General features: G+C 41.2%; 1 protein-coding gene and 1 non-coding gene across 12 annotated transcripts in view; both read left to right on the top strand.

Moving 5' to 3' along the window:
- The first annotated feature begins 4,277 nt into the window (after positions 1-4,277).
- Celf1 (CUGBP Elav-like family member 1) overlaps positions 4,278-22,272 on the top strand; it is a 92,669-nt gene continuing 74,674 nt past the window's right edge. For 4 of the 11 annotated variants that reach the window (XM_028778499.1, XM_028778503.1, XM_028778498.1 and 1 more), the window contains exon 1: positions 4,455-4,536. The gene's annotated coding sequence lies outside the window, so the exon portion shown is untranslated. Of the gene's footprint in view, positions 4,537-22,272 lie in introns of all 11 variants that reach the window. The other 7 variants (XM_028778506.1, XM_028778505.1, XM_028778501.1 and 4 more) reach the window with 5 other exon arrangements.
- LOC114630416 lies at positions 10,898-11,003 on the top strand. Its single transcript, XR_003712823.1, has one exon. It is a non-coding gene; the product is annotated as a U6 spliceosomal RNA (small nuclear RNA).

The raw sequence follows: 22,272 nt of genomic DNA, 5'->3' as shown, positions 1-22,272 counted from the left end.
GCCGGGATCAGGACACACTGGTCACTTTCTAAAAGTTCCCAATCCAGATGGAAAAAGTGCCAATCCCCATCGTGCCTAATAAAATTATCAACCCAGGCTGGGACAAGGGACAGGAAAACACCCCAGTGGGAACAATGGCTCCATATCCCACATCAGGTGGGAGGCCTGGTTTGGGGGGAGTGATCCTGGACCACCAGATCAGGATATACCTGGCTCATCCTTGTCTTTGAGATACATTTTTGGACTCCTGAACTCATCTTCCCCTAACTTGACAGAGGACTGTTGGTTGTGTCTGGACCCTAGACCTCCTTGCTATACCAGAGTTGGCCTCCTGGCAAACTTCAGGACAGGGGCTAGAGATATCAAAAATCTATCCCTCATGATTATTCAAAAGAACTACCCCAGGTGTTGCCCCTGCCATGAGGCACAAACTACTCTCAGGAATACCTAGGGACAGGGACTCTGTTTTTACTCTAGTATCTATAACACTGTAACAAAACCTATGAGTTGTTGAGGCAGGGGACAGGGGTCTCTTCCTACTTCCTGGTCCCACCCTGAGGGTTTGCCTGGTCCTTTGGCCTCACCCCTTGCCTCAACCTGGAAATTCTTTCTGAATCACTTATCATCTGCCTTCTGGCTGAACTCCTTCCCCAGGTTTACTATTATTCAGGTGAGGGTGGGTGAGAGCACCAAAGGTTTTGTTCCCACCACTGGAGATCCCAGGCAATCCTCATCTTGATTCCCATGCTCCTGGATCTTGGGATAGCTGGCAGTCTTGGAATCAGGATAGCTTCCCTTATCACAGGTGACCAAAACTAAAAGACCCTGGGGAATCAGATCGACAGGGACTTAGCCACCTTGGAAAAAGAAATCTATCAACCACCTGACCTCTTTCCTAGACTCACTGGTATAAGTGGTCTTTCAAAACAGGAGGAGCTTCGACCTACGCTTTATGTAATGAGGAGGCCCTGGTGTAGCTCTAGGGGAGCAACGTTGTTTCTATACCAATCATACTGGAATAGTTATGGAGAGCCTAAGCTTGGTGAGACAGGTTGAAAGAGAGGGAATAGGCTAGATTGGCTAAACAAAGGATGATTGGAGCCCTCTTCAGCTGGTCACCCTGGGTCTTTAGTAACCAGACTGATAGGCCTTCTGGTATTTACTCTGTTGATAGTGCTATGCACCCTGTTAAGTAAGGCGTAGGTAAAATGTTAAGGCCTAGGTAACTGTTACCTGGCTAGCCTGCCATTATAAGGAAACTTTCTCATAAGTTTCTGCTGTTACTAGGAAACTTTCTCATGCCCGAGTTGATTACATAGTCTGTTATATTTTGTGCCCTTGGAAACTGATCACAATAGAAGTGACAACTGCTTTGTATAGTTACCCACAATAAATCTGGACCTGAACAATCACCCAGCATCACTTCCTGCACCTATATACAAACTTTTATGCTATTTGCCCTCATCAGCTTGCCCCTGGGATGGACCCTAAGACTTCCATTTTGAGTAGGGGTTAAGTAAAGTTTAAGTTCCCAAGACCTCCCTAGGACTGAAATCCTATTTTTTAGAAATAGACATGTATGTGGGTAATGGCAAGTTAAGACCTGAATGTTAGACAAACTCTATCCTGGTAGACAAGTTAAGACATGAATATTAGACAAGGCAAGTCCCCTGCCACTGTTGAATACTCCAACCAATGGGAACAGGATAAGAGTAACAAAGACATGTTCCTAAGGAAACCTCTATCCCTAAATCCTGACTGGTGGAATACCTTGGCACAAATGTTTGTATATCTCAAGCTTAAAAGGCCTCGTAAGACCTTAACTTGGAGTCACTGTTCAGCTCCTGAGCCTGAATCGAGCCCCTGGTCAATTAGTCCTGGGGTGTGGCATTCAATAAACTATCCTTAGTTGACTGAGATTGGTGTCTGATTTGTGCAGTGATTCCCAAATCCCAACACACTCTTTGCCTATTAAATTTCATTTCCCACTTTCTGGGAGATAGGATAAATGTTGTTAAGCTCATGGTCCCAAGGACTCAGTATAACCCCTTATATACTATACTGACCAAGAGTTATGACATCAAAGGTTTGATGTATTACTAGAAAGAGCGAGGAATGTTGGTAGCCTTCATAGCTACAGAGATCCCATCTTGTATATAGTTTTCATTTTGTACTAAGCTAAATTCTCAGGAATAACTTTGGCTCAAATGTTCTGGATGAGTCCGAGCCACGGGATCCTGCTCTATATTTCACTGGCTGGCTCCCAGCCAAGGCCAAGATCACAGCTGCCATGAGCTCTGATAGGCTGGCCTCAATCCAGGCCAAGCTATCAAGTAAACCACCTGAGACACTTGATATGCAGGCGACCACCTAAAATACCAAGTGTGAAATACCCAATGTATGCGTGAACCTGATTGGATGCCCTCTACCCAACCTAGTCTGTGGTTTTTGTCTTAAAAAGTTGTTCTGTTTTGCCCCTGACTGATACAGTTTGTATCCTGGACCCAGCAGTCTCCCTGATATATCAGCCTTTGAATAAAGAAACCTCTCACTTGCTCAAACTTGGTTTTCATAGTAGATTATTCCCAAATTCTCAGACCCTAACAATGCAAACATCATTTTCATCACTATTCTCTCCTATGAAATAAATTCTCTGTAGTAACCCTAACCCCTAACGACCCTTAGAAATCTTCCATTACAGGCAGGACTAACCTTTTCTCCTACAGTTTTTTTGCCCAAGCGTCTTATTCAAGAACTAGTCAAAAATATCATTGTTCCATCTTTCATAACCACTCTCATTTTTTCTAACCTATTCATCTATATGCAACTAATTCATATTACATCTCTAACTCCACTCCCATCAATCAACATTATGAAGACAAAAAAGTAATTTGAAAATTGGAAAGAGGGCAGTGGTGGCGCACACCTTTAACCCCAGCACTTGGGAGGCAGAGGCAGGCAGATTTCTGAGTTCAAGGCCAGCCTGGTCTACAGAGTGAGTTCCAGGACAGCCAGAGCTACACAGAGAAACCCTGTCTAGAAAAACAAAAACAAAACAAAACAAAAAAAAAAAAAAAGAAAAGAAAAGAAAAGAAAAAAAAAAGAAAATTGGAAAGAACAAGCCAGGAGTGGTGGTACATGTCTTTAATCCCAGAATTCAGGGGAGTCAGGAGAAGGCAGATCTCCGAGTTTGAGGCCAGTCTTAGTTAGTAACAGAGTGAATTCTAAGACAGCCAAGGCTACACAGAGAAACTCTGTCTCAAAAAACCCCAAAGCTTTACAGTACAATTAGATAATTTGATAATGTACAACCTAGGGGCTAATTGTTTTGATCTATGTTATTGTTTGTGCCTCCAGCACATGAAACCCTTGGCTGCTGCTTGGGGCAGGGGTGGGGGCTGCCTGTGAGTGTGGTAAGGTCGAGTATAAACAGCATTTGTGGGTATATAATTTGTTTTGCTCTAGGAAGCTAAGCGATAAAGAGAAATAATTGTCAACCAATGAGTAATCTGTAAATTGATGGCACCCCAACCTCCCAGAACTAAGTTTTGTTTCTCAGTCTGCATTTCATTGTCTCACATTTCACTGTCTAGACTTTGTGGAATAAAAAATACACGTAATGTGTGACTCCATCTAGACCCAGGGTAGAAATACTGAATCCTAAAATGAAGGTAGGATCTTAAAAAAAATTATTGTTAATTTTTTTCCTAAGGTGAGTAGGTTTGGATTGGGTAGTCTCTTAATAGAATACTTAAGAGCTTCCTGGTGCCACAGGGATTTTTGCCAGATTGTGCACGCATGCAGTTGATCATCATCTGTATACAAGGCACTTCCCTAACTCTGAAAGCTTGCAACACACATTCCACAAGAAGGAAGGCCTAGATGCAGTTGTCTGTATGCTGGTATGCAAAAAGAAGGGTGTGCCCTGTGTCCACTGTTAGCCAAGCACCATTCATTCATTCATTCATTCATTCATTCATTCATTCATTCATTCATTCATTCGTATTTATTATGTGTACTTTCACTGCAAAGCTGCGTTGCTTGCCCACTAGAGGTCCAGCATGTGCGGTGCGCAGAGGCAAGAACTTCAGATTCCCAGGCCGGGGTCTTCCCTCTAGTACAGCTCTGAGACAAAGAGATGCACCCCTGCAGCTCCCAGAGCTGAGGGCTCCGCCCGCGGCCCCCAGGGTTTCAGAGCGGCTGCTCCTCCACTTCCCGGCCGGAGGGGGCGCTGTAGCGCCGGCACTCGGCCCGCCCCTGCGCGGCGCTCAGCTCGGATCCGCGCTGGCGGGCGGCGCCGCGGTGGTACGTTCCCCTTAGCCGCCCGCCCCCTCCTCCGCGGCCCTCCCCGCCGGTGGTAGGTGCCGGAAGTGCCGCCATTTTGGGGTGTTCTGCTCTGGCGGCGGCGGCAGCGGCAGAGGCGGCGGCGGCGGGACGCGGAGGCTCCCCCGGGATTCAGCCTCAGCAGCGAGGCAGCGGCGGCTGCGGAGACGCAGGCAGCAGCTGAGGCAGCGGCAGGCTCAGGTGCAGCCGCTGGTGAGTGCGGCGGCCGCAGGATAACGGGCCACGGGATGGAGGGAGGGAAGAGGGAGGCTAGAGGGAGGCGCCGCGGGGCGGGTCCGGTTCGGGAGGCTACGGGTCACAGGGCCCTCCGGGCGCGGTTGCTCCCGATTCCCCGCACCCCGGGAACAAGGCCGCGGACTGCTCGGAACTCGGGGCCCATTCGCGTTCGCCTGGCGCGTGCCCCTGCTCCCAGGGAGACCCGCCCTCCTCGTGGCCTTGCCCCCGCTCCCTTGCCCTTTGCCTTCACGCTCCAGGCCCCGAGGGCTTGGTTCCTGTATCGCACCCGAGTCCTCCTCTTTGGGTCCGCTGTGCGAGATCCCACCTGTCTGCCCGAGATGCCGCTTCCCTGACCCTGTCGCCCCACGTGTACTTCGTGCCCACCCCTGGGGGTGTCCCAGATTCCCGCCCCTAGAAGGCAGCGCTTCTCTCGAGCCTCCAGAGCTCTTCCAGTTCTCGCCTTGGGTCCGCCTTGGCTCGCCCTACCCCCCACATCAGGTGCTCATCCAGTCAAGGCCTAGTAGCAGGCTCGAATCTCACCCAGGAGCGCGGACAGCTCTTGAATGTGCTTTCTTTGCTAGGTCCCAGGCTTTGGACTTAAACTCGTTGGTGTCTCAGTTGTGGTGGTTCTGGCAGGGTGTTGTTTTAATTCTCTCAGACCATTGCATATGCTTTTAAGGAGCTTCTCATTGGTTTAGAGACTGACTCCCGGGTGAAAGTGTGAGATTTTGGTCAGAGCTTGTTTTAGCAAAACAGAATCTCTTTCTGGTCCTCAGAGTTAATGGTGTATAAAAGCTGTTGAACAGTTTTAAAGAGCATAGAGTCTGTTCATTGCATTGTTAGAGGTTACTACAAATACCCTTTGCACACTTAAAAGGAACTTAACCTTTAAAAGGTCTCTTCTCTGTCTTCGATTCTCGGAGTTGAAGAGTTTTAATTGTACTTTTTCACTTTTTCTACAGTTTGTTTCTTTTTAAGTCCTTAGAATGACGGTGTCTTCAGGTGGAATTGCTCTTTTTGGTTTTGGCATTAACAAATGTACTTGGAAAATCATGGAGGTTAGAGTGGACAAACTGCAACTACATTGATTTTTTTCTCTGTATACTAGTTTTTATATTAGTAGTTTTATTGACTGAGAATGTGGCTTCTGATCACGACCCAGGGAAGATTGAAGCCTTGCTTATGGGTAAACCAAAGCTGGAACTTTCAGCTGTTAACTTTAGCCATCAAGCTTATGGGTCCTCTGGTTCCTTCTCCACCACCTGTTTCTCTTAAGAATGGCTCTTGGCTCCAGAGAAGAGGTCTCCATTCTCTCATCATTTTTTACCCTTTGGGTTTTCTTTTCTCAAGGATCCATTAGCAGGAGGGGCTGTTGCAGATAGTTGAAATGTTTGTTTGTTTGTTTGTTTTGTTTTGTTTCTCCCCTCCAGTGCCTTGGCTTCCTCACAAAGGAAAGTGACTTATTTGCCCAAGGTTATTATATTAGAGCAAGTACTTTTAAACCATCTCCCACCAAAGGTTCGCTTGCTTTGCCTTAAAAAAAAAATTGACTACACTGTCATGAGCAATGATGCAGATTTGAAATGTGACGGAGTGGGCAGGGCTCTGGGCTTGAAGTTAGAAAGTCTACACTATTTTCAAATCTTTTTGCAGCCGGTTACTAGTTGGTCAAGTCATTCTCTCATTGTGATCCTTATTTTAATCTTCACAGTCCTCTAGGAGTTGGTATCCATTTCACATGGTGTTAGTTCCCTGTGAATATACCTGTGGGCTGATGAGCAGATAGTGAAAATTGGAGCCAGAATGACTTATTTTATTTTATAAAGATACCTGCATACTTTTCTTGTTACAGAAGTTGCAGATTCATTATAAAACATACAGGTAATTCAAATGGAAAGAAATCTTACCTTTCAGAGATTATTGTTAAAATGGGGGGGTGTACAACTTCACCCCCCCAAGACAGGGTCTTCCTATGAAGTCCTGACTGGCCTACCTTCCAAGTGCTGGGATTATGATGAACACCACCACATCTTTCCAACTTTGTATTATTTCCAGCTTAATTTTGTTGGTGTATGTTGTTCTTTTGTGTTGTTGGGGATGGGGTTCTTGGCCTCCCACAGTTGATTATGATGCTGTTTTCCACTGAGTTTTTCCCCCTAGTCCACATCTTTTTCTTTTTTCCTAGGGGTAGGATCTTCATTTTTCTGCAGCTCAGGCTGACCTTGGAATTCACTGCAATTCTGTCTCAGTTTCCCAAGTGCTAGATTACTGGTATATGTCACCATGCTGTCTTGTACGGGTGGAGAAGCAGTTATTATTTACCAGAGTTGGCTTATACTAATCAGTTTGGTCCTGTGGCTCCCTTCCCCCATCTTGAATTCCTGACCTCTTGCTTCTGTCTCCCAAGTTATAGAAAAACAAGTATCACTACACCTGGCTGTGATGTAGCTTTAATAGTAAGTGGTAGGCTTGTTTGTTTTACTGACCACATTTTATTCTTAAGTATATGGTGTTTTGTCAGCTTGTTTGTATGTATAACACATGTATACTCCACAGGGGGCTCAGAAGAGAATGCTAGGACCTCCAGGAGTTGGAGTTAGAGAAATTGTTGTGAGCCACCACATAGGAGATGTGATTCAAACTTGGAACCTCTGAGCCGTCTCTCCAGCTCCCAGCCACACTTTAAATAATTTTAAATAATGATCTGTATTTAATAGTTTCTGCTCATATGAGATAGGCCAGTAGACACTCCATCCAGCATAGGAGCAGAAGAATCCCTCATTTAAACATGAGTGAGAAGAAAGAGTAAGAGAGGAAATTAACATTTATTGTGTATATGTCCATTGTGTGATTTTTTTTTAAATGTCGGGGGAGGGCGGGGGCTCTGTTACCAAAAAGAGTGTGGGTACTAAATTTGGTACCCCCTCCTTTTACTGCACTGTAATCTGTAACTTTGTTTTACTGGGAGACTGGACCTAATAAGGAAGTAGGTTGTTAGGTGGTAGCAGTAGTGAATGCCTTGGGGGAAAAACAGCTGTCATTTAAAGGAAGCAAGAGCACAGTCTCCTCTGCCCAGGGATTTTGGTCTTCCCAACAAATAGCTCTGTACCCCCTGCCTCCCTCACACAGGGAGGGTTTCTCCGTGTATAGCCCTGGCAGTACTTAAACTCACAGAGATCCACTTGCCTCTGCCTTCAGAATGCTGGGATTAAAGGTGTGTACTACCACCATCCAGCTAGCTCTGTACTCAGTAAACCAGCAAGTAATAGGATTTGATTAAGTTCTTTCATCAGCCTTGTAAAAAAAGTGATTTTTTAAAAAATACAATTCACGCACCATATAATTTATCCATTTAAGGTATACAAGTTAAAGTTAGTAGTTTTAAATTTAGAATTACTGTTTTTTGTTGTTGTTTTGACAGTAGCCTGGCCAGCCTCAAACTTACTATGTAGAACTCTGGCCTGCTTTCCATGTACTGGTACTAACAGAAGTGTGTCTGTCACATGCCTGGCCTGTTTTGGTTTTCTTTCTTTTGCTTACAGTTCATTATCCCATATTCTAAATGCTTGAGTCCAGAGGTCCAGAGGTGCTCTGAGGTTTAAGGTGTTTGTTTGTTTGTATTTTTCTGAAACAATGTCTCACTATGTAGCTCAAACCAGATATGTAGACCAGGCTGCCTCAAACTCAGAAATCTACCTGCCTCTGCCAAGTGTTAGGACTAAAGGCATGTGTGCAATGATGGCCAACTGGGATTTAGTTAAAAAAGATTTTTGGGGATGGAGATATTTACATGTACATAATGAGCTGTCTTGAAGTACCAACATGAGCTCTATTTAACTATCCTGTATACTTTCTACATGTAGACTGGGGTGCCCAACATATATTACTCAGAAGTCGGCTAGCCAGTTTATGTGGTAACTATGCTTCAAAAACTCTCATGCTAGTTCAGTGGCAGCTATATTACTAGTTTATTTTTAAATTTAATTCATTGTTACTTTTGACATTGAGCCTCACTATGTAGCCTTGGCTGGCCTAGGACTCAAGTTGACCAGGCTGGTGCCTGTCTCTGCTTCCTGAGTACTGGGATTAAAGGCATGTACCATCTGGCTATTTTAATTGTGCATTCTTATGTGTTTGTGGAGAGAAAGAATGGATATGAATATGTATGCCACTTGTGTGCAAAGTGCCCATAGAAGCCAGAAGAGAGCATTGGATCCTTCTAGAGCTAGAATTACAGGTTGTTGTGAGCTACCTGATATGGGTGCAGAGAACTGAACTGTATCCTGACAGAGCATGAAATGGTCCTAATCAGTCACTAAATCATGTATCCCAGGCTAGTCCTGAATCTGCTATAAATATGAGGATGACCTTGCAAGTCTGATTCTCTAGCTTCTACCTTCCCAAGGCTATGATTTCAGAGGTATATCATTACATCAGTTTTTTGTGGTACTGGGGATTTAACCTATACTCAGAGCTTTGTGTTTATAAATCAAGTACTCTGCCAACTGAGCTTCCTCTCAAGCCCACGTACACCATTATATAATCCCATCAGCAGTGATGATAAGCATTCCAGGTTTTTCATGCTTTACAACTCTTGTTTCTGTAATTTTGTTTAAAATATATTTATTTGTACACATATCTCTATGTATGGGTGTGTGCTTGCTGTGGTACAATGTGGAAAAGAAGCCAGAAGACAATTTTTTTGTTTGTTTTTTGTTTTTGTTTGTTTGTTTTTTTTGTTTTGTTTTGTTTTTCGAGACAGGGTTTCTCTGTGTAGCCCTGGCTGTCCTGGAACTCACTCTGTAGAGCAGGCTGGCCTCGAACTCAGAAATCTGCCTGCCTCTGCCTCCCAAGTGCTGGGCTTAAAGGCATGCGCCACCACCTCCCGGCTCCCTGTGGAATTTTTAATGTATAGTTCCTTGTGAAATACTTGATAATGGTTTCTAGATCCATCCTTACTATTTCATATTTAAATCTGTTGATAGGAAGTCTCTATGTTCACAGAAAACATAAAAATACAGTTGAATATATTGAATTTGTAGCAAGCTACTAAGGGTTTCTTACTAGTTTAGTGGTAAGAGTTAAGAGTTGGGCTGGCTGGTGGTGTCCCACACCTTTAATCCCAGTACTTAGGATGCAGAGGCAGGATCTCTGAGTTCAAGGCCAGCCTAGTCTGACCTACAGAGCTAGTTCTAGGACAGCCAACTCTATACCAAGAAACTCTGTCTCCAAAAAAAAAAGTGACTGATTAGTAGAGTAATGTATATGTAATGTGTATGAAAGAATCCGTAGCTCAAGTCCTTTTTTTTGTTTGGGATTTGAATCTAGGCAAGCTTACACATTCTTAGGCAAGTGCTTTACTACTGAACTATATCTCTAGCCTTAAAGGTTGTTTTCTTGATGAGATCTTTATATTTATCTAATATTATTCTTTTATCTTTCTCCTAAAGCTGGCTGTTAGAATTCCTTAAATGACATTTTCTTTTCTCCTTTTTTCTTTCTCCGCTCATTTAAAATGAATTTATTTATTTATTTATTCATTTATTTCGAGACAGGGTTTCTCTGTGTAGCCCTGGCTGTCCTGGAACTCACTCTGTATACCAGCCTGGCCTTGAACTCAGAAATCCACCTGCCTCTGCCTCCCAAGTGCTGGGCTTAAAGGCGTGTGCCACCACTGCCCGGTGAAATGATTTATTTTATTCATGTGTATATGTATCTGTCAGTATTAGCAGGGACCAGAGAGGGCATTGGATCTACTGAAGCTGGAGTTACAGGCAGTTCTGAGCTGAGGGACAGGGGTGTTGAAATTTGAACTAGCAGGCTCTGGAAGAGCAACCAGTGCTTTCAACTACTGAGCCATCTCTCTACTCCCTGAGTCGATGTCCCTTGCTTTTGAGACAGTCTCGTTAGCCAAAGTCCAATTTTGTATGTAGCCAATGATGAATTTGAACTCTTGATCTTCATGTTTCTGCTCTTCAAATGTTGGCACATACACTTGACAACATTTTCCTGGCTTTTAAAAACTTTATTTTGTGTGTGTTTGCGTGTGTATCATGTCTTGAACAAGGAGATCAGAGGGCAACTTGTGGTAGTTGGTTTTCTTTCTTCCATCTTTACATAGATTTTGGGAGTCAAATTTAGCTCACTAGACTTGTATAGTGGCAGCCAGTTCTACCTTTTTAAAACTTGGGTGGGGTATAGTGGTGCAGCCTTTTTAATCCCAGTACTTGGGAGGCAGAGACAGGCAGATCTTGAGTTTGAGGCTAGCCTTGTTTACAAAATAAGTTCTAGGATAGCTGGGCTACATAGTGAGACCCTGTCTTGAAAAACAAAAGAAGTGCTGGCTTTGGCAGCACATATACTAAAATTGGAACGATACAGAGAAGATTGCCATGGCCCTGTGCGAGGATGACACGAAAATTCATGAAGAGTTCCTTTTTTTTTTTTTTTTTTTCCTGCCTTAGATGAGAGCCACCAGGTCTCTGCTTCTTGTTTGGTTGTCCGTCCTTCCTGCAGCCATGTTCCACTCATGACTTTGAAGGACTATAATCTCTACACCTCTAAATCCCGAATAAACATTAACTTTTGTTAAAAAACCAAAAACAAAAAATATCTTCTCAAAACAAACAAAACACACCCTTTATTTGTTTAGGAAGCTGAGGCAGATGGGTCACAGGCAGATGAGTTCCAGGCCAGCAGGCTATATATATAGCAAGATTGGCTCAAAAACATCACCAACTGCCCTCCCTCTCCCCCATAAACACAAAAACTTGACTCTTATAAGCTAGAGAATGAATGTTACATTTTTTTCTCTAGGCAAAAGGATAAATAGGTGGTATTTTTTTCTTCTCATTAAACATGATTTCCCCATGCTGCCTGGTCTGTCTGATCCAGGATGGTCTTGAATTTTGAAGCCCTGTGCCTTAGTCTACCAAGGGTTGTTTGTTACAGACTACTTCTATTCTTGAAAGTTTTCTAACTTGTATGCAGAGGGCTTGAATTTCATAGAAACTTTTCCTTTCAAAAAGCAAGAAAGCCTGGTAAAAGGACATGATGTGAATATATTTCATTTTATGATTTAAAGCATTTTAACTTTAAATTTAAATGTAAAGTATTGTGCCTTAATTCTTTGTGATATCAAATCAAGGACTTTGTACCTAACCTTTTAAGAAAAGGACTGAGGTTTTCTGAACAGCTTCTGATTTTTTATTTTTCTTTCCCTACACTTAGAACACATGGTAGCAAATGTTGAAGAGTTTAGTTTAGTGGTTATATTGAAATTGAAGATATTATAATTGATTAGAATATGCTTCTTTGGTATGTGTTCAGTCTACTCGCTAATTTGTGCCAGTGATGTTCATCTCTAATAAAATGAAGTTGACTAACTTTTTTCTTCCCAAGTTTAATTTGTTTTGTTTTTGAGAGGTTGTCTCTATGTAGTTCTGGCTGACTTACTGGCCTGCAGCTAGCTAAATATAGTCCTAGGTTTCCTCAAAGTCAGAGATTGCCTGCCTCTGCCTCAGGAGTTCTGGGATTAAAGGTGTGCACCACCATTCCAAGCCCAGCTTTTAGAGCTGTTAAGTTTGGGTGGTTGAGTCCATCGGTCTGTCTGTCTCCTTTCTTTTTATTGATTCTTGATGCACTCTAGTCCAACTCATCTGACATCCCCTTGAGTCTGTCCTCTGTCCTTGCAATCTCCCCACCCAAAAGAAAATAAAAATACACAAAAAAACAAAGCCTAGAAAACATCTCGTCGTGGAAGCTGTATGTCATAGTATGTCCCACAGTATACCTCCCTGTCCACACATCTCTGCTTACCAAGCGCTGGAGTAAAGGCACGTGCAACTACTACTGAGCTGGAACAGATCATTTATTGTAGAGGCTTTTCCCAGTTTCTTGGTGATTGCATCTTTTGTGTGTGGAATATATTCTTTTCCACTAATTTCTTGCCCCCACACACTGCAGTCACCTAGCTCAGTGTTTCTTTCCTAGGTGAATTCTGTCTTAGTGATGCTGCTGCTAACTTCTGTGTTTGGTTGGAGTGGGCTATGACTATGGAGAAACCCTGTGCTGTTTATTAGCCATTTGCCTTACTCTGACTGCCATCTGAGCAAGAGACTTGTAGACACTAAGGAGCAGAAGGATAGCATGATAGTGGTGACTACTTGAAATTTATAACCATTTGATATTGTTAGCTAGCTGATTTCTTCTTGATGACTCTATACTGATTATGGAAATAGTCATTTAAAGCTGTATGAGAGGCTTTCTTCAAAGATATTTCACTAGGAGCTATTTATGTGGTAAAAGATTATTTGTTAGGTCGGTCTCTCTCGCTCTTTGTTTCTTCCTTCCTTTTTTTTTTTTTGTGGTAGTGAGGGAAAACAGGGTCTTGGCCATATGGTAGACAGGTCTATATAATGTTGAGTTAATATCACAGACCCTCCCTTGTTTTGGAACAGGGTCTTACTGAATTTCCCAGGTTGGCCTTGATCCTCCTTCCTCAGTCCTCTGAAGTAAGTAGCTAGGATTTCAAACTTGGGCCATCAAGCCTTGCTAAGTCCCTATTTCTTAGGTAGCAAGAGAAGCAAGTATTACATTTTGTTTGTTTTTTGAAACAGAACTTTCTGTGTAGCCCTGGCTGGCCTGGAACTTGCTCTGTAGACCAACCTGGCCTTGAACTCTGCCTTTGCCTCCTGAGTGCTTGACATTAAAATGCTGCCAGCATTGCATTTTGTAGTTAGCAGTATTTTTCAGCTACTCTCTGCTCCTAATTCAATTCATATTTGCCTTAAAACATTTTAAAAGAAGGATTTAACAATTCATTTTTTATTCCAGACATGGTGGCACATACCTTTAATATCAGTATTTGGGATACCAAGGGAGGTGGCTCTATGAGTTCACGGCCAGTCTATTCTATATAGCAAGTTGCAGACCAGCCATAGTTACATGGTGAGACCCTTTCTCAAAAAACAAAACAATAACAGTAATAATTTATTGCATGTGGAGGCAATTTGTTGCACAAGACACAGTGTACATGTGCAGGGCTAAGGACATGTTGGTATAGTGGGTTCTCCTTCCACCCTGTGGCATCTGAGGATTTACAGGCTTGGGAGCAGGTGTTTAGCCATCTTGTAGGCTCTTGTTTGTTACTTTTTCTTGTTCATTCCTGTAATAGCTTTATGATATGAGTTCATATTTTATTAATGATACCTTCATTTAAGTAAAATTTTTAGTTTTTTGAGGAACAGAAATCACCCTATGTGTTTTTTTTTTTTTTTTAATATCTTTTTAGGAGCCCTGGTCATGCAGTGGGTTAGTGTGAAACATATGTTACCATCTTTTAGTACAGGCTTTCAGGCATCAAGGCAGGCCGTGAAGTCAGGGTCCTCTCACCTTTTCCCCTTCCCAGCACTGGGATTATAGATGTGAGTTATGACTTGTGGCCTCCCTTCAAGTTTTTGTTTGGTTTTGTTTGACACAGGATTTTTCTGTGTAGCTCTGGGTGTCCTGGAACTCCCTCTGTAGACCAGGCTGGCCTTGAATTCAGAGGTCTGTTTGTCTCTGCCTCTGCCTCCTGAGTATTGGTGTTAAATGTGAGCACCACTTCCCATCCTTAATGAATGCTTTTTATAACTAATTTTATTTATTTATTTATTTATTTTTTATTTATTTATTTAGGTATACATGACTGACAGTAATATTGTTTCCTGATAGGAAACTTAAATGAACCATTATTTTGCAAAGTTTTTGTGAGGCATATGGAACTCATTTTCATTTTTGTTAAGTAACTCATTTAAAATTGTTTATTTTTCCTTTTTTTCTTTTGAGACAGGGTTTCTCTGTGAAGTTCCTGCTGTCCTGGCCTCTGCCTCCTGAGTGCTAGGAGTAAAGGCGTGTAGCTGGCTTTATTTTTTTTTTCCTCTTAGAAAATGCTAATGGGCTTGAGTGGAACACAGTAATGTAGGTTGGATGTCACTTGAGACTTTAAATAAAGGATGACGATGAGTGGCTGTGTGCCTAGTTGCTGGAGTCTATCTGGTGTGGACTCAGTAATTTCATGAGTTATCTGTAATAGGAATATCACAGTGTTGTTGTTGTTTTTTTTTCTCTTTGAGAAATGTTAATGAGGGAAAGAAGGAAGCTATTGAAAAGATAGTTTAGCATTTCTAATTTGATTGTTTTTATTTCTTTAATCATTTGGGTTTTAGTAAGTATAGACTATATCAGAGAAATGTGAAAATTTCTTCCTTTCTTTCTTTCTTTCTTTCTTTCTTTCTTTCTTTCTTTCTTTCTTTCTTTCTTTTTTTAAAGACAGGGTCTCACTATGTTGCTCTGACTGTTCTGGAACTCACCATGTAGAACAGGCTGGCCTTCAACTCGTACAGATTGGCATGGGTCACTATATCCAAGCTATGAAAATTCCTGTTTTATTTTGTTTGTATTTGAGATTTTCTCTGCATAACAGAGCCCTGGCTGTCTTGGATTCTCTTTGTAGACCAGCCTGGCCTAGAATTCAGAGATCCACCTGCCCCTGCCTCCTGAGTGCTGGGATTAAAGGTGTGTGCCACCAAGACTGTCCCTAAGTCCTTTTATTTAATGAGCAGGAATTAGAAGTAAACAAGCAAATTTGTATACAGTAAGGTACAGTTTTGTAGTGTAGAAAATGCTATAAGATATATAGTCAAAGTGTGATTATAAATGTATGTATAGTGCTGAGAACTACTTTGTTTTTCTGAATAAACTACATCCATAGAGCAGATATAAGTGGTCTGTTTTGTTTTTTCTGTAAGTCTGGGGTAGTATGTGTACAGTATTGAACTGATGCTTATGCACAAAGAAAGCTCTGCTTTCCCTACTGTTTACTCAGTTCAGGGCCTTGCATAGAGTAAACATTTGCTCAGTACTCCATTATCTGGTAGAACAACACTTTATGTTTGAAACAGTTCAGTGTTAAGGACTAGGAAGAGGAAATAAATATTGAGATTCTCTGACTTTAAGTTACTGTCTTCTGAAGACAGAATATATAAAAGCCTCAAACAACTTTATGAAAATAATGTGAGCAACTTTTTTTTTTGACTAGAAATTTGGCATAAAAGCTATGCGAGTCTCTATAATCTTGAAGCGTATACCAACTTAAAGTCAGAGGACAGTCAACATGGTGACTGTTTTCTGTAGTGTGAAAGAAAAAGAAAGTTTGACATACAGGTTCTTTTCCTTTTCTCAGTCAAGACAAGATTTTTTTGTTTGTTTGTTTTGTTTTTTTGTTTTTCGAGACAGGGTTTCTCTGTATAGCCCTGGCTGTCCTGGAACTCACTCTGTAGACCATGCTGGACTCAAACTCAGAGATCTGCCTGCCTCTGCCTCCCAAGTGCTGGGATTAAAGGCGTGTGCCACCACCACCCAGTGATAAGATTTTTTTTAAGGGAAGTGTAAACCGTTAGTAAAAATGAAAAGGGACTCACATTTTATAGACTGACTCTCCTTTTTGTTTCTAAATTGTGTGCTATTAAACTGATGTAGCAGAACTGTCCTCTAAGCTTGCCTTATTCCCTTTTCAAATTTCTGAGAAATCGTGCGATGACACTTTATATATTCATTGTTTTTATTGTATACTGTTTCTTTTTAATAGCTCCTGGGCATATCTTCAAGGGGAATTTAAACAGCTTACAGACACTCTTTACTTAAACTAATTTGGGTTATAGATAGAGTTGGGAAACTAGAAACAAAGCCTGTAAAAACAGCTGCAGCAGAATTTAGATGAGTAAATTACCCAACTGGACTCTGAACTGCTTTCTCTTTTTTTTTTTTTTTTTTAAATTTTTATTTATTTGTTATATGTAAGTACACTGTAGCTGTCTTCAGACACCCCACAAGAGGGCATCAGATATCATTACAGATGGTTGTTAGTCACCATGTGGTTGCTGGGATTTGAACTCGTGACCTCTGGAAGTGTAGTCAGTGCTCTTAACCACTGAGCCATCTCACCAGCCCTGAACTGCTTTCTTGATGCCTAATTCCTACCTTTTAGCTGACATAATTTCCTTTGAACCATTTTTCCCCCTTTTAGCTGTAAATTTGAGATTGTTGTTTTACTTTATAAGATAAAAGGTTTTTGTTTTGTTTTGCTAACATTTATATTTAGACTCTAAAATTATTACTATTTGAGATCAATGATAGGCTTTTATGGACACAGGATACTTCTTGAGCTTTTCAAGATATTTTGCTAGCTTTCATGTCTTTGTAGCTTTGATATTAAAAATTGTTGCTATGAAATCAGGTGCTATTTTAAATTATTGTTGTAGTTTTGAGACAGGATCACATTGTGTAGCCTTGGCTGACCTGAAAGCTCATAAAGATTCACCTGCCTCTGCTTCCCAAGTGCTATGACTAAAAGAGGGTCATCACATCTTGCTGCTATTTTAAAAACCTTACTGTATGCTTTTCTGGTGTAATTTCTGTGGAATAATAGACATCTGTAGAAAAACTTTCCAGAAAAGTTTTTTGTAGAAAAGCGTTCCAGGAAGCTTGCAAATTAGCAAAATGTTTTCTGTAGAATTCTGACCACTTTATTTTTTCTGATTAAATTACATCTATGGGGGGGGGAATTACATCCATAGAGCAGGTTTTTGTTTGTTTGTTTGTTTGTTTGTTTTTTGTTTTTTGAGACAGGGTTTCTCTGTGTAGCCCTGGCTGTCCTTCAACTCACTCTGTAGACCAGGCTGGCCTCGAACTCAGAAATCTGCCTGCCTCTGCCTCTCAAGTGCTGGGATTAAAGGCGTACGCCACCATTGTCCGGCTATAGAGCAGGTTAATAAATCTTCTGTTTTCTTTTTTGTGTTTTGTTTTTTGTTTTTTTCCAGGCTCTCTATGTAACAGAACCCTCATTGTCCCCAGACTCAGTTTGTAGACCAGGCTGGCCTTGAACTCACAGAGATCTTCCTGCTTCTGCCTCCTAAGTGATGTAATTAAAGGTGTGTGCCACCTTGTCTGGCTGGCCTGTTTTCTTTTTAAAAAAATTGTGTGTGTGTGTGTGTGTGTGTGTGTGTGTGTGTGTGTATATATATATATATGGGTGTTTTGCCTACATATATGACTTTGCACCTTGTGCATGCCTGGTATCTTCAGAGGCTAGAAGAGGACATTGTATCCTCTAGAAACTAGAGTTACTGTTGTTTGTTAATATATTGGTGCTGGAAATTAAACCTGTATCCTCTGGAAGAACAGCCAGTGCTTTTAGCTGCTGAGCCATGTTTTCAACCCTGGAGCTCAGTGGTTGAGAATGTTTGATGTTCTTGCAGTGACCCAAATTCAGCTCCTAGCACTCACAGGGTGGTTCAAACCTCAGTGACTCCAGTTCTGGGGGGTCCTATGCTGCCTTTTGACCTTTGCAGACACCAGAGGTCTACAGACAACATGAATGTTGTGGACATACCTGCATATAGGCAATATACTCATATAAATTAATACATACAAATAATAAATGAGTGAATGGTTTGGGGATGTAACTCTGTGATAGAATGTGTATCTATCTATAGGTTCAATTCCCAGTATGACAAAAACTAAAACAAAAACCTCTTCTGGGAGCTAAATGGCATTATACATTGGTTGAGAAGAGGTAGTTATCTCATGTAATACAAACCTCAAATACTGGGATGATGTGCTGGGATGATGCGCACCACCAGTATCTGACAGGCTGAAATGTTTCTAAAAATCATATAAGGAAGCTAAAGTTTCTTGAAGTTGGGAGAACTTTAAACTTTTGTTGTTGTTGTTGTTGTTTATTTTGAGTCAGGATTTCTCTGTAGCTCTGGCTGTCCTGAACTCATTTTGTAGACCAGGATGGCCTCAAAGTCAGAGATCCACCTGTCTCTGTCTCTTAGAATGCTGGGTGTGTGTCACCACCGCTCAGCTGAACTTTAAGCTCTTACTTATAATACCAACATAACATAGACACTGTGTGAAAGGAAATGGAAACATCAGTTGTTGAAATGTTGGTTTAGTTTCATTTCAATTTTTGGAGGGAGATTTGGGGGGATTAAGTTAGGGTCTTGCTTATATAGCCTTGGTCAGCCTCAAGGTGGAAGTAATTCTAAATCAGCCATTTAGTGCTAGAATTATATTACTGCTGTGTAATATCATAACCTGTTTGTTTTTATGATGAACAGAGGATTGAGTCTTTCAAGAAAGAGCTAATGATAATTTTAAGTGTTTACTCAGAATTGTATGCTATGAGGTAGTACTTCTTAAAAGCAGTGTTTTAAAGAAAAGTAGATCAACATCCTGAATTTTGAGATCAAGAACATCAAAAAATGCTTTCACAAAAGAAAAAAGCCTGCTGGAGCCACCCCCAGGAATCCTAGTGAGTCTCCATGGCAACAACCTCCTTGCTTACAACTTGTCACTGTGTAGCTGTCACTGGGGTTCAAAGAAAAGCCAGTATCAAGAACTGTGTGGCATTAACTACTGATAAAATGCTATTTGCACATTTTGCAATGTACCAGAAATAGAAAAGAAAGTTTAAGGTTTTAATTTCTTTGTTCTGTTAACTAGAAGCTTTAAAAAAAGCTGCCTAATTATGGTAAGGTGCATGAGTGGGAAGTGGGTGGGTGACAGAGGATGTTAGAAATCTTAAGAGAATTTTCTTTTCTTTCAGTTTGCAACTGAGGAGAAATGCTGTACTTAAGTTCACATAGAGGCAGAGGCAGGATTTTAGCCCAGGCCTTTAACACTCTCTTCTCTCTGTTCTGTGCTTTCTGTAAGTAATAGAAATTACATCTCTATTGCTTATTTTAAGCATGCACCTGTAGACACACATGCCTAATGATTGTCAGTGTAGAGGTCAGAGGACAACTTGAGGACAACCATGTGGGTTCTGTGTTAGGTTGTCAGGCTTAGTTGCAAGGGGATTTATCCACACCCATCTTGTTGGGCTTACTGCTGGAGCTCTAAGAGAAGTCACTTTCTGTGGATTTTCCATTTAAAGCTAGATGCTTGTTTTGTTTTTTGTTTTTTTGTTTCTCTTTATAGTTAAGAGTAATTCTCTCTCTTTTTGAATTAGGGTAGTTTATCTCTACTTAAGTCATGCTTGTCAGTCATGAGAAGACAGGCAATTCTGTGAAGGAATTACCCATGCCTAAACTCTAGAACTTTGAAAAGATAATACCATATTTGAAATAAGCCTGTCCTTTAGTAAGTAGGAAGGAATATGTGATAATAAATGATATATTAAGCTTAATGTACTTTTTAAATAGTTAATAAGATGAGATGACTGCGAGCTAAAGAGCTCCACTCCCTAAAAAAACCTTCAGTGTTTTGTTTTTCTCTTGAGCCAGTTTCATGTTGTCTAGTCTGTCTTCAAACTTAACAGTGTAGTAGTAGATGTGAGCCTTAATTCCTTTTCCTGCTGTCCTACCCTCCAGAATTATAGGCTTACATTATCTATCCTGACTCCCTCACACTCCCACCTCATCTTTCTCACAATGTACTTCTCTCTCTAGTCTGGAATTCTCTGTGTAGACCAGCTTTGAACTCCCAAAACCTACCTGCCTCTGCTTCCTGAGTGCTGGGACTCAGGCATATGCCACCACACCTGGATTTGAAATATATTTAAAGCAGAATCAGAAACCAAACAGGCAAATTGTTCTGTGTTTTTGTGGTCTGCTTGGGTGTTTTCATCTTTGTTTAAAGTGTGGGTGCATTTAGACTGGATATGCTGTTACATGCCTGAAATTCTAGAATATGGCAGGCTAGGAGGGTAGGAGGATAAGGAATTGGAGGCCAGCTCCAGCTACATAGGAAATTTGAGGTCAGTCTGACATATGTGAAAACCCCCTGAGGAATACAAAAATGTAACTAAGGTAGGTAGGTTTGTTTTGTTTATTGTTTTTCAAGACAGGGTTTCTCTGTGTAGCCCTGACTGTCCTGGAACTCACTCTGTAGACCAGGCTGGCCTCAAACTCAGAAATCCGCCTGCCTCTGCCTCTCAAGTGCTGGGATTAAAGGCGTGTGCCACCACTGCCCGGCCGGTGCATTTATTTTAACAAAAAAAGGCTTGATGACAAGTTAAATCAGGTAATTATTAGAATTGTCTACTGAGGAAGGGTCTTTAGGTCCAGTTTTGATTGTCACATCATTGATTATGCAAGTCATCTACTACCTGGATCAGTGAGTGTTTCAACTTTAATTCATGCTTCATGTTTAAAGCTACTTGGAAAGGTATAGTAGGTAAATATTCAAGATTATTTATATCTTTAACCTTAAACAAACACAGACGTGGTTTTTTTTGTTTTTGTTTTGTTATAGAAACCAAAGTGAAAATGCAGTTGGCAGTCTTACTGTCTTCAATAGATTAGAGTGCTGTAATTAAAATGTAGCGAGGCTAGGAATGTATCCAGAGATTATGGAGCTTATCTAGTGTACAGAGGTCCTGGGTTGGACCACTAGTACTATAAAAAAGAAAGAAAAGGTGATCACTTATTATTCAAGAATCTTGTTTATGTATCCCAGGCTAGCCTCTAATTTGGGATGTTCCTATTTCTGTCTCTACTGACTAGGGTTATGGGTGTGTGTCAACAAACCCAGCTCTGAAGTTTTATGGATCTCTTTGATCCAGGCTTTCATCTTCACTGATACAGTCACTATGCAGCTCAGATAAGCCTCAGACTTTTAAGAGCTTCTGCCGATGCCTTCTCAGTTTTGCCTTTGTTGTTGTTTTGTTTTTTGAGATAGTGTCTCATAACCCAAGATAGCTTTATGCTTGTTATGTAACTGGAGCAGACCTTGAACTCCTGATTTTTATGTTTTCCTCTCCCAAGTGTTGAGATTATACATAAGTGCTACCACTCCTGGCGTTTTAAATTTTTAAGATTTTGGAACTTGAAGACAGCACTAGTCTTGTATTCAAGGTAATTGGATACTTGAGTTTTTAGATGTAGTTGTGAATCTTAAAACCTAGCCTTCTCCTAAAGTGTTTCTTTCCCTAACTCTAAAATATCATTAGTCTTATTTGACCAGTGCATTTTCTTTTGGACACAAGATCTCTCAAGTAAGCTGAACTGGAACCATCTACCTCTTTTATTACATTTATTTATTTGTATGAATGTATAAGTGCATGAGTGCCAATGGAGATAGAGGACAGCTTGAAAGAGACAGTTTTGTCCTTCCACTATGTTGTAACTTGGGATCTTATTCAAGTCACTGGGCTTTGTGACAGGGCTTTTTTTTTTTTCTTTCCTTTTTTTCCTTTTATTTGCTAAGCCTTCTCACCAGCTCTTTTTGTTCTGTTTTGCTATTTGAGACAGAGACTTGCCATGGTATTTTGGTATTTGAGACAGAGACAGAGACTTGCCATGTATTCATCCGGAACACTTAGTAGGTTAGAGTGGCCTCCTAATTTGTTATCTTTCTGTCTTTGTCATCTGAACGGATGCTGAGATTATAGATGATTACAGGTATGTGCTCCCCCACACCTACCTCTCCTTGAATTCTTTTTGGGTAGGTAGATGGATTAGGTACTGTGACTTTATTGATTTCTTAGTGAACTAGGATGTGTTTGTTATATCTTAACTCTACCTTTGTAGTCTGAGTAGTTCTCCAGTGTTGGTAGGACACTTGGCCTCATGTATGTTAGGCAAGTGCTCTACCACTGGTCTTCAGCCCCAGCTGTTCTTTGTTCTTTCTTCCTTTTTCCTCCTCTTCCTTCTTCCTCTTCGT

The sequence above is a fragment of the Grammomys surdaster genome, unplaced genomic scaffold (genome assembly GCF_004785775.1).
Source record: "Grammomys surdaster isolate TR1022 unplaced genomic scaffold, NIH_TR_1.0 338, whole genome shotgun sequence".
NCBI lineage: Eukaryota > Metazoa > Chordata > Mammalia > Rodentia > Muridae > Grammomys > Grammomys surdaster.
The sequence above is the reverse complement of the archived record's forward strand: the minus strand, read 5'-3'. Positions and strand labels throughout refer to the sequence as shown.